Genomic DNA, 14,724 nt, shown 5'->3' with positions numbered 1-14,724 from the left:
TGTAGAAGTTGTTTACTCCTCTCCCAGCACCATATTGTGGGAGAGCAGATGCATAGAATAAGTCTTAATTCCAGTAACTTAGCCTAGTCTCAGTTGCTCCCCACACAATGGATTTCACATTTTGAGCGTTAAATACCTTTGTGTCCTTGGAAGAAAACTCTGAGACATTTCTATCCTGTTTTTAAAATTCATCAAAACATGAAAGAAATTTCAAAACTAACCTCACAGAAAGTGCTTATGTAAACTACTCTCAAATTTAAAGTTGGTGCTCAAAATATTTCCAAATCTTGAAACTTCTTCAACAGTTCATGAAAATTACACTATAGTAGCATTTTCAACTTTAAATAGTATTTTCCATTTCCAATCATATGTGACTTCATAGAACTTTAATCTGTACCTGAAATTAAAAACATACAAATGAAACAGAGATCTATAAAGTTTATTTAGGTGTAAAATATAAATTATCCCAGAGTTCATATATACATACATATTTATGAAGGCCATCATTTACTTCAATCATCCACAAAGAACAGATATTCAAATAAATTAAGTTGCACTGTTAATAACATGTAATATTTAGTTAGGCTTACAATGGTTACATCTGTTTTGAATAGGTACATAAGTTTTTCATCTTGTCAGTATGCCATGAATAATACAGTTTGAAAAGTATTTACAAAGAATGTACTTGGTATTCCATACCATAATATATTTAGAGATTAAAGTATGTAAAAGAATGTGCATAGATTATTTGCAAAAACTCTGATATTTTATGTTGGGTACTTGAGCATGCATGTAATTTTGCATGTATACCAAGTGGAAATGTATTTCATAACTAGTATGGTAACAATCATTCTAACCAGAAACTCAGCTACTCAAAAGAGAGGCTAGTCAATGGGTACTGACTGAATATCAGCTTTTCTCTAAGATAGACAGAAGATACCAACAAATATATATGTGTACACAATGTAAAATAGTTCCATATTAATCATCTTGAATCATACAGAAGGCAATTTATTGTCTCCTAAGCTTGGTTTAACTGGGGCCTTCCTGTAACCTATTGTATCCTGTCAGGGAGTCTACTATGCCGTGTTTGCCTATTTTCTTAACTGTGTAGCTTACTAAACTGAAGCTTTGGGTCAGAGATTCTCCTCATTCAGCAATGGATTTTCTTTGATAGCACACTATCCTTTACATATTGCTTTATAAAATCAAACATAATTCAAAGGAAGTATAAAATAGCGTCTGACTTCAAGAGCCACAGATGACTACTGAAACCACAGCAAGTTAAAGGCATCTCCCAAGTGAATTGTATAGATTTTGAAGGTATTGCCCTCCAGACCTTATTAAGTAAACTGTAGTATCTCAAAGGGTTATGAAAGATGGAACTTACTGACTCTTTATGCCTGGAAGAACAGGAGCCCTTTGAAAGCCTGGAGCCCCTAGGGTCAAATAGATAAGGCATCTGAGTGACCAACATCAGCAGAGATGGAAATTAGAGATGGAAATATGACTTAACTAAGTCACATATTAATGACAGCTTTTGATTTGATGACATTATCAAAAGCTTAACTGATACCACTATGTTACAGTTTGTAGCCAGGGGAACAAAGCAAGAACATAAGCAAAAGTCAAGTTCTTCAGTAGTCAATTCAATGAGGTCAAGGTATAAGAAGAAAATCCAAGAGAGGGTTCTATGGGAAAGCATGCTGTCCACCCTTTATCTTGTGCTTCAATTGTAAAGAAGAGTAATTATATTTTATATTTATTCATTTCTAAATACTGGTATCAGAATGTAAATGGGAAGCATGATTTTACCATGGCATTTTTAAAAAGAAATTTCCAGGAGAAATATTGTAAATTTATAATAGTTTAAAATACTAAATGGTGAAATTAAATATGCACCCAAATAAAAAGTTCAAGAAATGTAAGAATGGCTTGGTTTCTTGACCCACAAATCAGCTAATTCTATGCAACTTTCAGCTAACCACAATAAAAAAGTACAAAACAAATGCAGCAAAATTTTATTCAATGGTATGATTTGGCACTTACCCTTATGTCTAGGTAGTGAGCATTCAATGAATGATGATAAAACAATTGACCGCAAGACTAGTTAAGTATTTCTAAGTCTCTCAAAATCCCATTAAAACCTTTCTAAAATGTTTCTTAATAAATTCTATAGTCTGAGTACAATCATATCAAATATGTCAAAATCCTGCTATACACATCTCAGACTTTATTCTCTATTTGGTAAATGAGCAGAAAATTTCATAAATGAAACTGATAAAATTAATACAAATACATAGTTTCCTTGCAAATACTCACAGCAGAATCACTTCTCCAGTGTATGGGGAATGAGATTATAGACTGAACACTGAGTATGTCATTTGAAATAATTAGTTAACATCAATTTTATCACATGTGAGGCAAATCCCTATGTCATTATGTGTCCCCAACACAATGAGAAAATTAGCCATGTATGCTCTTCAAGAAATTTTTTTTGACACGCAGAGTGGACAGTGAGAGAGAGAGACAGAGAGAAAGGTCTTCCTTTGCCATTGGTTCACCCTTCAATGGCCACCACGGCCATTGCTCTGTGGCTGGCGCATCGCGCTGATCTGAAGCCAGGAGCCAGGTGCCTCTCCTGGTCTCCCATGGGGTGCAGGACCCAAGGACTTTGGCCATCCTACACTGCACTCCTGGGGCATAGCAGAAAGCTGGCCAGGAAGAGGGGCAACCGGGACAGAATCTGGCACCCCAGCTGGGACTAGAACCCGGTGTGCCAGCACCGCAGGTGGAGGATTAGCCTACTGAGCTGCGGTGCCAGCCTCTTCAAGAAATTTTGATAGTGCTGAATAGCATCACATCACCACAGAGCAACTATGTGCTGTCACCTTGAGCTTGCAGAGTGCACCTGTGAGGTGCTGGTAGGATGACTTTCTTCCTTCCCAATTGTGAACATATACTAGGAGTATGTCAGAGTCCAGCTGTACATTGGAGGGTCAAGTTTGGATTGAATGAAAAAGGCATCTTTGCAAATGACTTAAAGACACTTTTGTATTTACTTCCCAGGATGATGGAGGAGCAAAGAAAAGAGAACAACTAATCGTTGGACCCAATAAGTCATCTTATAGTATAAACAAATAATTGATTAAAAAAATCCTGGCAGTTACCATCATCAATTTTCAGAATCTAAACAGTAAAACAGTGTGGTTGGTTTTATTTAATGCTAGGAACCTTAGGAAATACAGGAAGTGGGACACTAGATCAGTTTGGATACTGCAGGGCAGCAGTGCCTATCAGAGTTGTAATGGTAAAGGGAAATTTTTGCTTATCACTCATATTCTCATTTTCTCCCCTGCCTCAGTATCATCCAGTAGAGAAAGTTCTAGCAAAGCCATATATGTGATAACAAAGCAGTGGATGTAGCGAGTGTTCAAGTGACACAAATCCTAAGTTCTTATGGAATCTGTTACTAGGAACTTGTTCATTTTTGAACCAAGGAGTGAGGAAAGCAGTTTTAGTATAATTGGCTTTAGTGTATCATGTTATTAGATTTTAGGTCCTGGAATATTAATCAGGAAGTTCAGCAAATGGTAGAATTTGGGGTGCAGCCAAAAAGGACACTATCTATAAGTCATTGTCACAGGTCATTAAAATAAGACAATTACCTCTATTTCAACTACTGTTCAAACATGCAAGAAAATGAAGAAAAAATTAAAAGGTTTAAAATCAAGATGACAATGTTAATTATAAGCAATGGGTGTGGTTACTTATTATTTCTGATTTTTCTTCTCAGTTTGAAAGTTTGATTCTCAGTTGGGAGGAAATCTCTGTTAGGCAATAATAGAATTCTCTGGTGCTATGGGGGTTACCCATGTGTTGCCACTAGAAAGAAGGTAATAGCAACTAGCTTTCACCTGGAAAATGTCCTCTGACATTTAAGATTTTCATAGAAAGGAACATGAGTTGATTGCCTACATTGAGAACCTAATACACATGCATACAATGAAATGCATGTTCTTTATTTTTGGAAAATTTTCTGTATGCCTATGTGTATAATACCCATATACATGAGATCCTCAAAACCCCACTTCACCAATATCTCTGTTTCTCCAGGTTCATCCTCAAAGGGGAGAAAAATATGTAGAGAAGTGAAAAGAGATGAAAACTTTAATGAATGAGACTTGATGAAAATAAGATACAGATGAATGACTTCTCTCAACTGTTCATATGTAAAATCACAAACATTTTTAAAACTAGATTCTGTGTCTGGTGCTGTGGTATAGTGGGTAAAGGCACTATCCATAGTGCTGACATCAAGTCCTGGCTGATCGAATTCTGAGCAGGGACTTGATAATGTGCCTGGGAAAGCAGCAGATGTCCTAAGTCCATGGGACCCTACACCATGAGGGAGACTTGAATGAGGCTCCTGGCTTTGACCTAGCCCAGCCCTGAATGTTGCAGCTGTCTGGGGGTGTCCCAGCAGTTGGAAACTTGATCTCTCTCTCTCTCTCCCCCACCCTTCTGCCTTTGACTTTCTCTGTGATTTTGTCTTTAAAATCAGTAAATAAACCTTTAATAGTCTCTGTAAATGCAATTCCTTTTACATGTAGAGCTTCTGATAATTTATCCAGAAGAGAAAAATGCATATTAATCATCTTAGTATTATCTAGGGTACCATATTATGAATATTAAAATTTACACACAGAAACCCACCCATGTATATAGAGAAATACTATGAAATCTTGTATGATTACATGACACTGAATTAAGTAACTGCTTCTTAAAATGCTATGTACCATTGTTTCATTGTGATTGAAGAAATGAAACATGACTCACAAAGGAACAATAGTGTATTTACATGGCTTAGTGTAATATACACATTCATGGTCTATCTATAATTTTATCATAAACTTTGGTACAACTACACAAAGACAGAAGGAAGGCAAATATATTGTTACACATTATTCTGATTCATATACTTAACATTAAAATCTACAGTTGAGCTTTTGATTAGAAATATCATTAAAATTATGTTTTCTGTGATGTTAAACAATATCAGCTATAATGGCATCATACTACCAGTTTTTTTCTTTCAATATTACATTTAATTAAGTTGTCAGAGGGGCCAGCCCTGTGGCGTAGCAAGTAAAGCCACCTCCTGGAGTGCTGGCATCCCATATGGGTGCCTGTTCAAGTCCCAGCTGCTCTATTTCTGATCCAGCTCTCTGCTATGGCCTGGGAAAGCAATAGAGGATGGCCCAAGTCCTTGGGCCCCTGCGCCCACATGAGAGACCTGGAGGAAGCTCCTGGCTTTGGATCAGAACCAATCTGTTGTGGCCAATTGGGGAATGAATCAGTGGATGGAAGACCTTTCTCTCTCTCTCTCTTTCTGCCTCCCCTCTCTCTGTGTAACTCTGATTTTTGAATAAATAAATAAATCTTTTAGAAAATATGTCACAATGATGTAGATCCAATAGAACAATGTATTGTTTTTCTTTCAGATCATTTCAGCGATTCTATCCGCAAAACTAATACCTACTCCGAAAATTCTAAAATATGAGAAGAAATCTAAGTGGGATTACATATGGGAGTCATTACTTGTTAATATATTATCAAAATAACATTTTTAAATGAAAAAAATATCTTTTGCCATTAGGCTTTGTGATGCTTCAGGTTAATCCCTGTTAAGGATACTTTGGGAAATAGATGTTGACAGTGTAAGTAAAGAGAACTGAGTTCCCACTGTTGTAAGTGTGCCTGGTAGAACCACAATGTCTGTCACCTAGTAAGAGGGCAGGATAAAGGGCCAACATCGTGGTGTAGCAGGTTAAGCCACCACCCATGATGCAAACATCATAATGAGTGCCAGTTTGACTTCTAGTTGGTCTACTTTGGATGCAGCTCCCTGTGAATGTGTTGAGGAAAGCAGAAGAAGACTGGCCAGTATTTGGGCCTTAGACATACAAATAGGAGACCTAGATGGATTCTGAGGGCTGGCTATTCCTTGAACCAACCCAAGACATTACAGCCATATGGGAAGCAAACCAGTAGATGGAAGATTCTTTCTCTTCCTTCCTTCCTTCCTCCCTCCCTCCCTCCCTCTCTCTCTCTCTCTTTCTCCCTCTCTCTCTCTCTCTTTCTCCCTCTCTCTCTCCCTTTCTTTCTCTCTCTCTCTCTTTCTCTCTTTCTCTTTCTTTCCTTCTCTCTCTCTCTCTCTCCCCCTCTCACTCTCTCACTTTCTCTCTCCCTCCTTCTCTCCCTCCTTCCCTCCCTCTCTCCCTCCCTCCCTCCCTCCCTATTTCCTTCTCTCTCCCTGTCATTTCCACAATCCCAGTAACCCTGAGGTTATAAGGGTGGACAAAATGAAGTGCGGATTAAGGCATAAACTTTTTTTCTTGACATTTTGAGTCCTTATTAAAAACTGAAACTTCAAAGCAAAATGAAGAATGAGATCTTACATTTTCACCAGGATTTCCAGAAGGACACTCTGAACCACATGTACCAATACAATTCCAATAACAACAACAAAAAAGGAAAAAGATACTCATATCTGCTAACATAATACATTTATTGAAATAAATGAAAAAATGTCACAGATAATTATGTCAATACTCTGTGATAGTATGAAGTATCCCTCCCTCACATCCTGTGTTCAGCAAGAAAATAAAATTATCTGCACAAGTAAAAATATCTAAGAACCATAGACCAAGTACATTCAGAGTATTTTAATTCAGATACTCTACCAAAAGGAACATATTGCTTAAGCCACTCAATAGGACAGAACTCCCAAACTAGATTGTCATTTCTTGTTACATTAGGACAGACCTAGAAAAATAAATAATGGGAGAATCCTGTATAACTAAGTCTCCATGCTTCCTTGACATGTCCAATTGGTACAAGTTCACAAGGAGTCCCTGTAGGTCTACTACCGCCATCATCTTGTTGTTCATCACTGACATCAATTACATTTTTTATTTTTATTGGCAGTCAAACTCCATGAACATACTGATGATAGTGTGGCAACTTTATTAAAGTTTTTCTAAAAAATCTTCCTAATGTTTATGAAATGACTATAAACATAAAATACCCCTGTGCCAATATTTTATTGGTATTCAATAGGCACAGTGGAATAAGTTGTTCTATTTTGTTTTTAAAAAGATTTCATTGATCTATAATCCTGACCATTATTTCTGGTAATATCATAAGGTAATGACTTTTTGTGAGGCAATTTCATATCCTCACAGTTGGCATATAGTCCATTATGTGAGTTTTCAATATGGCATGAAATAAAGATCTCTTATTTTAGAAGTCAGGTCACATAATCCATGGTATTGGAAGGCAAGTCACATAAATGATAACTATTTAGGCACTGAAGAAAGTTTGAAAAATATTGCATGGATTTCTGTGATTAAAAAATTACTTAATATAACTTACCAGTGGACATTATAATGTGCAATTTAAAGGACAGCCAAAAGGAATCATGTCACATTGATTTTGCTTTCCTTTGTCTATACTATAAAATTCAATCATAAGATCTTACTTGCTGCCCACATAAATCTTGAAGTTTCCTTACACCAAACTGGAATCTTTAAAAAAATAATAATTATGCAGTGCTCACATTTAGTTCTCATTCTAAAGCTGGCTTAAGTTTAGAATCTGTAAAGTGAAGCTTTGGCAAAGGGACTGAGGATATTCTTTCTGCATTCACTTGGAAGGCAGCTAACCTCTACAATCACCAGGAGGGCAGCTAACCTCAAGGCCAGGAAAGCTCAGACAAAATTTGGGATTATGAGGGCTGGCGCTGTAGCGTAGTCAGTAAGGCCAATGCCTGCAGTGCTGGCAACCCCTATAGGCACCGGTTGAAGTCCCAGCTGCCCCACTTCCAACCCATTTATTTGCTATGGTCTGGGAAAACAGAAGGTGACCCAAGTCCTTGTGCCCCTGCAGCCATGTGGGATACCCGGATGAAGCTCCTGGCTCCTGGCTTCAGATCAGCACAGCTCTGGCCATTATAGCCATCTGGGCAGAGAACCAGCAGATGGAACTCCCTCTCTCTCTGCCACTCCTCTGTCTGTGTAACTCTGACTTTCAAAATAAGTAAACCTTAAAAAAATTGGGATTATGTAATGCTATCTGTGATATAAAGGAAAGTAAAAAAAAAATGCCCAGACTCACCCAAAGTCTTTAGTACAAGTGTGTTGTTTAAGTTGTTTCCAAGATGGCAAAATAGCAACAAGATGATCTGAATCATGTAGGACAATATTAATATTTAAAAAAGAGAGAAGATATACAGCTGAGATAAAGCTGTGGGAAATTTGAAGTGGGAAACCTAGTGAGAACAGCAGAAATGCTCCAGGTCTGCACTGAAAGCAAATAAGGAAAACAAAAAGCAGAATCTCAAACCTGGGGTTGTGAGTGCTGGCCCCTGGCAGACCATGTGAGAAGTGAATCCACAGGTCCACAGAGCTGCGGATAGCAGCAGGAAGGAGAGCTTGGCAAACTGCCTTTGAAGATCCAAGCAGGAAAAAGAAATATAAAGGAACAAATAGGGAGATTGGGCATCTCCCTCCCCACTTCCTCCACCCTGCAGGGACTAGAAGCTGGCCAGGAAAAAGCATTTTGCTCCTTTGTACTTTAGGAGGCAAGCAGATGGCTGCCATCCTTGCCTTCTGTGCTTGTGCCCAGCAACAGCAAGGATCACCTCACTTCATGTCCCCATCCAAAAATGAAGACCTCAACAATTCAGAAGGATTTCATCCCCTACCATGCAAGCTGTATGACAAGGAGAAGCCACACTTATTGGAAGCTCACAACACTGAGAATGAGCCAGTTTCCAGTAGGTGGAGCTCCAAGCACCAGCTTGCAAAGCATAGACCTATAGCAGCTCATAACAGAGGGAAACATGCTCACAGTAAGTCTTCATAGATAAAAAGATGCTGTTCATTAAGCAGTGCAAACTAATGCTGAACACAGCAGGGAAGAGCACTGGGGAGTCCTGCTACTATGAGGATAAAAGCAGGTCACACCAACAAAAGTGAGCACCCTCTTCCAACCAGATAACATGAGGAAAGCTACAAAGCCCTATGGGGCCTTACCTTTGGTAATTGCTTTATCCTGAAATACTTAAGAGAGAACATAGGTCACATCCAGCACATGCCTCTTGGTACTCACGGAAAGTATAGATGTCCCACTAAAGCACAAGAAACAAATCAAAGAGAAAAGGAGCCAGCCTGAGTGGTCTGAACATAGACCTACCATGTGACTCAGCCATCCCTCTCCTGAGAATTTACCCAAGGGGAATGAAATCAGCATATGAAAAAAACTATCTGTACCTCCATGTTTATCTCAGCTCAATTTGCAATAGCAAAGATATGTAACCAACACAAATGCATTCTTTCAACAGAAGACTAGATAAAGAAATTATGGGATATGTACACCATGGAATACTACACATCAGTAAAGAAAATGAAGTCTAGTAATTTGCAACAAAATGGATGAAAATGCAGAGCATCATACTTAGAGACATAAGTCAGTCTCAAAGGGACATCTTCTATATGTTCTCCCTGAGCTGTGATGACTAATACAGCACCTAAAAGGCAACATGTAGAAATGAAAATCATTGAGAAGCAATGATTTTTACTTCCTTTCCTTTGACTGTTGAGGAACCACTTTTTATTCTGAATTTTTTATTTTTTTTCTTTATAATAATTTTCTTATCTTTTTTCTTTCATAGAAATCATTGAACTCTATAACTTACTTAGAGTTAAGCATATATCTATAAAGTTAATTGAAAAAGATCTTAGTAAAGAATAACAGTGAAAATCAGGGAAGAGGAAAGGGTTGATTATGTGGGTGGGAGGGCAAGCACAGTGGGAATAATTCTGAAGATCCTAAAGCTGCAATTGTGAAATGTATGAAGTTTTTAACTGCAAAGCATTATAGTACTACATACTTTCCAGTGGACTTACTTCTAAGGGTACAGCTTAACAACTTGCCATAGGACTCCCAAATCTCTTAACCTGGCTCATGAAAACAGCAGCTTAAGTATTAGAAAGATCAACTGAATAGGATTAAGTGGAAAAGAGACCATAAATATAGGACCAAGTGATAAAGCAATCTTATAAGTAGGACTAAGTGTTTGGAAACAATAATAGATAGAATTAAAAAGGAGTGAAGGCTACAACATGGGAAGCAGTCCATAAAGCAGACTTATAGCATGACAATCACTTTAAGAAGCACTCCAACCTCAGAATCAGCCCTTATATCATTCTGGTCTGGCTGGAAAGCTGGGGCGGGGGGCATTTTCAGTCATGGGAAGCCATGGAACTCTTATAAAAAATGTCTTGCATAAAGGACCCTTCTGAGTGAGACCCCAGTGGAAAGAATAGCTACCAAAGGAGGAGGTACTTTTCTCTGAAAGGAGGAGATAACTTCCACTTTTCTATGGCCTTGTTGAGATAGTGAATTCAAAATGCTTCCATAGCCAAGGCAAGAGCCTTGTGTTATCACTGATGTCATTTATATGAATATTATTTGTTAAATAAACAAGAGTTACTGTGCACTAACTTTTCATACATGACCTCTATTCCCAATGAGTTGTACCATGAGACTTGTTCTCAAGGGTCACTTCCTCTTAGTGCATTAAATGGAGGATATTAAACTATATTTATGTCTAAGAGTTCATAAGCTATAGTTATGTCTAAGAGCTCACAACAGATGTATCATCCTTGGGTTCTTTAAAGACAATTAATTTTCCAACAGCAAAGAAGTGGGAGGAAGGAAGGGAAAAAGGGAAGGGTGAAATAAAAAAGCAAAGTCACCTTAGAGATGAAATAACATAGAACAGTTCTTGTATAGACTGTTGAGGAACAGTCCTTATTCTTTTTTTCTTTCTTTTTCTTTTCCATTCTCAGACAAAACAGGAGAGTGAAGAAGAAGTGGGGGGAGTATGGGTGGTAGGGTGGGTATGGTGGAAAAAATTACTATGTTCATAATGTTGAATTTATGAAATACATACAAATAAAAGTAAAATTTAAAAAAAATGCTTTGTTTAAAGGATGATTAGTGGCATCACCCTGGATGCTTCAGCACAGTCTCTCTTCAGCCTATGACTCCTTCTCCTAGAGCCTTTGTCTCTGTCATTCTTCTGATCCATAAGAAGATCCTTTGGAAGTCTTCCAGAGCTCTTGTAGATAAACACAGATAGAGGGAGATAGCCCACAGTGAGTTTCATTCAGGGGTATCCAGTGGCATATGGACTTCATTTAACCCAGTGACTATCAGTTAGATCATACTATGTTTGACAAGAGACTGGTGAACTTCAGAGAATTCACCAGTGTGTTGAAGTACATCACAAGCTGACAAAATAGCTTCTGTTTGAGACAACCTCAGGATGATTGACAATAAGAATCATAAGCAAGTACTCTTAGCTTTGGGCTAAAGACTTTCTGATCCATTCCATGATATCCTCACTTGAATTGTTAACAATGATGGGACAGAAAGCACTTGCTACTTCATCTAGAGCAACATAGTCCTGCAGTGATTGATGAATATATTTCAATGCTGCTATATGGATTAGGATGGGAGGGATTAGGTGTCTTATGGACAGTACCTTCCATTATATTCAAAAATCATATAACACCATTATTTTTTGAATAGGAACACAAGAGACAGTAAAAATTCCAAGTACTATATTTTATATAATTAATAACTGTTTCCCGTTTGTAAATATATGGATAGCTGATTTTAACAGTATCATTATTATGTAAAAGCTACAATTATAAAGAAATTGTTATGCAAATATTGGGTTTAGAAACTCTTTAATTGCACTACTACATATATTTTATTGTTAAAATCAATAATGTGTCAGGAATTCTGCTTAGAAAAACAGATCATGTATTTTTCTAAGTATTTCTACTTCTACAGTAAAAATATGTGTATCCATCAATGTTACTTTACTACAGAATTTGCATGGATAGATTTTGTGTGCCTTACTTTTAAAAGAGGTGTGTTCATTGGAATATGTACTGTAAGCAATAAAGTAATACCTATTAAAAGAAATAATACTTTAAATCTTTCCAAGTATTGCATGGACATCTAGATTCAGAAGGCTCAAGAACCCAAAGCAGACTTGCAAAAAACAAACATACTCCAACAAGTATTTTAGTCTGTCTCCCTCTCCCTCTGTGGCTCTGCCTTTCAAATAAAAAAAAAAAAAACTTTAAACAGAGGAAGTTAATAATTATTTTAAAAACACCCAACTATATGCTGCCCACAGTAAATTCACAACAGTACAGAAACACATAAACTGAAAGTGAAGGGCTGGAAAATGATATATCAGGAAAAGGAAACCAAATATAAATGGCAATAGCTATACTGGTATTAAATAAAAAATCATATTAAACAAATGCAACATAAATAAAAGTCAAATTATTCAAATACTGTAGAAACAGACAAAAGGGTCATTATATATTGCTAAAAAGATTCACTCAGTATGAGGGAATAGCAAGCATAAATATATATTCTCCTAACACAACACCATATAAATAATATATTCATAATGCATATTATTAGACTTAAAGGGACAGATACACTCCAATACATTAATAATGGGTAAATTCAATGCCACATTATGATCAATGAACAGATTACCCAGACAGAAAATCACTAAAGGAACATAAGAGTTGAGGCTGGCTCTGTGGCACAGCGGGTTAATGCCATAGCCTGAAGCACTGGCATCCCATATGGGTGCTGGTTCAAGAGGTGGCTGCTCCATTTCTTATCCAGCTATCTGCTATGGCCTGGGAAAGCAGTAGAAGATGGACCAAGTATTGGGTCCCTGCACCCACATGGGAGACCCAGAAGCTCCTGGCTTCTGGCTTTGGATCGGTGCAGCTCTGGCCATTGCAGCCAATTGGGGAGTGAGCCATCAGAGGCAATATTCTCTCTCTCTCTCTCTCTCTCTCTCTCTCTCTCTCTCCTCTCTATGTAACTCTGACTTTCAAATAAATAAATAAATCTTAAAAATAAAAAAAAAAACATAAGTGTTGAACCATACTATTGAATGAATGGACCTAACGCACATTTTAAATACTCTATCCAATAGCTATAGAATGCACATTCTTCTCATCAGTACATGGAAGATTTTCTACTATTCATACATTAGGCAGAAAATCAGGACTTAGCAAACTTTAAAAGATTGCACTATATAAGTTCTCAGGCTGCAAAGGATTAAAAGTAGAAATTATCAAGAGTAATAGAACATTTGAAATACATGGAAATTAATCTACCTGCTACAGCATGACTGGAGTCATTGGAGGAATTGAGAAGGAAGTAAAGAAAAAAGTTCTTAGGAAAATGACAATAACATATTAAACCTGTAGGGAATAGCAAAATCCACATAAGAGGAGATTCTATCACAATATGTTTTTACAGTTAAAATCAGAAAGAGCTCAAGGAATGACTTATGCATCTCAAGGATTTAGTAAAACAAAAATCAATGCAAAATTAGCAGGAGGTGAGAAATAATAACATCAGGGTGTAAATAAATGGACTTCAAACTAGAAAAATGATACAAAAGATGAACAAAATCACAATCTGATTTGTAGAGAAGATAATAAACTTTTATACAAAGAAAATAGAGAAAATTCAATTAAATAAAATTAGAGATGCAAAGTTGATACCTTATATATCAGATATTCAAAGGATAATAAGAAACTACTATAAAACTGCCTGCTATCAAGTCTTAAAATCTCAAAGAAACAGATAAATCCCTGAACACATATGTTATAGGAATAACAAATGATTGTTGGATTTCTAAAAGATATTTTTAAATTTTTTTTGAAAGCAGAATGACAGAGTGAGGGAGAGACAATAGAGAAGGAGTTCATTGATCTGCTCTTTCACTCCCCCAATGACCTCAGTGGCTTGCGCTGACCTGGAACACAGGCAGTAGACTGGAACTCCTTTGGGTCTCCCACATAGGTCACACAGCCTCAACTACTTGGGTCATCATCCATTGCATTTCCATATGCGTAAGCAGGGAGCTGGATTGGGAGCAAAAAAACTGTGACTTGAACAGGTACTCTGACATGTAATGACATCATCACAAGCAGTGACTTAATCTGTTGTGCCATAGTGCTGGCCCCTATGGTTTGGTTTTAAGCAAGCAAATAACATCATCAGATACAATTTTTGAAAAAAAATTTTAAGAAAAGCTGCAGATATGGCCAAGGTTTCATGAGGCAGCGTGGCAAGGAAAACAATTAAAATGTTACTACATGGATTCCTGAGTAGTGCATGGTAGTAATTCTGACATTGGGTAAAAACATAGGAGAATCAGAACCAACACAAAAGACCAGGAATGCCGTTCACACTGAAAAAACTACACTGGTAAGTATATGAATTCCTTGGCTAAGAATTCCATTATACAACAGTTCTTATTCAATTTAAATATCCAGGACATTTCTAGATAGCACTATAATGTATCAGGTATTGATATGTAGATATTATTACAGAAATATCTTAGAAAAGTATTATATTCATGCAATGATCTTATCTGTACAATGCATTTCAAGTTGTTCAATCAACAACACAGAATATTAAAACAATTCATAATCCTCTCAGGTTGTTTCAGATGAATGAGCAATATCATCATGGCCATTTGTAAAATAAACATTCTGGCTTTGATCTTAAGAATTATTTGTACCTTAATCTTAAATG

Source organism: Oryctolagus cuniculus, chromosome 2 (assembly GCF_051225735.1).
Source record: "Oryctolagus cuniculus isolate XC-2025 breed Fujian yellow rabbit chromosome 2, ASM5122573v1, whole genome shotgun sequence".
Lineage (NCBI taxonomy): Eukaryota > Metazoa > Chordata > Mammalia > Lagomorpha > Leporidae > Oryctolagus > Oryctolagus cuniculus.
Note: the sequence above shows the minus strand (reverse complement) of the source record.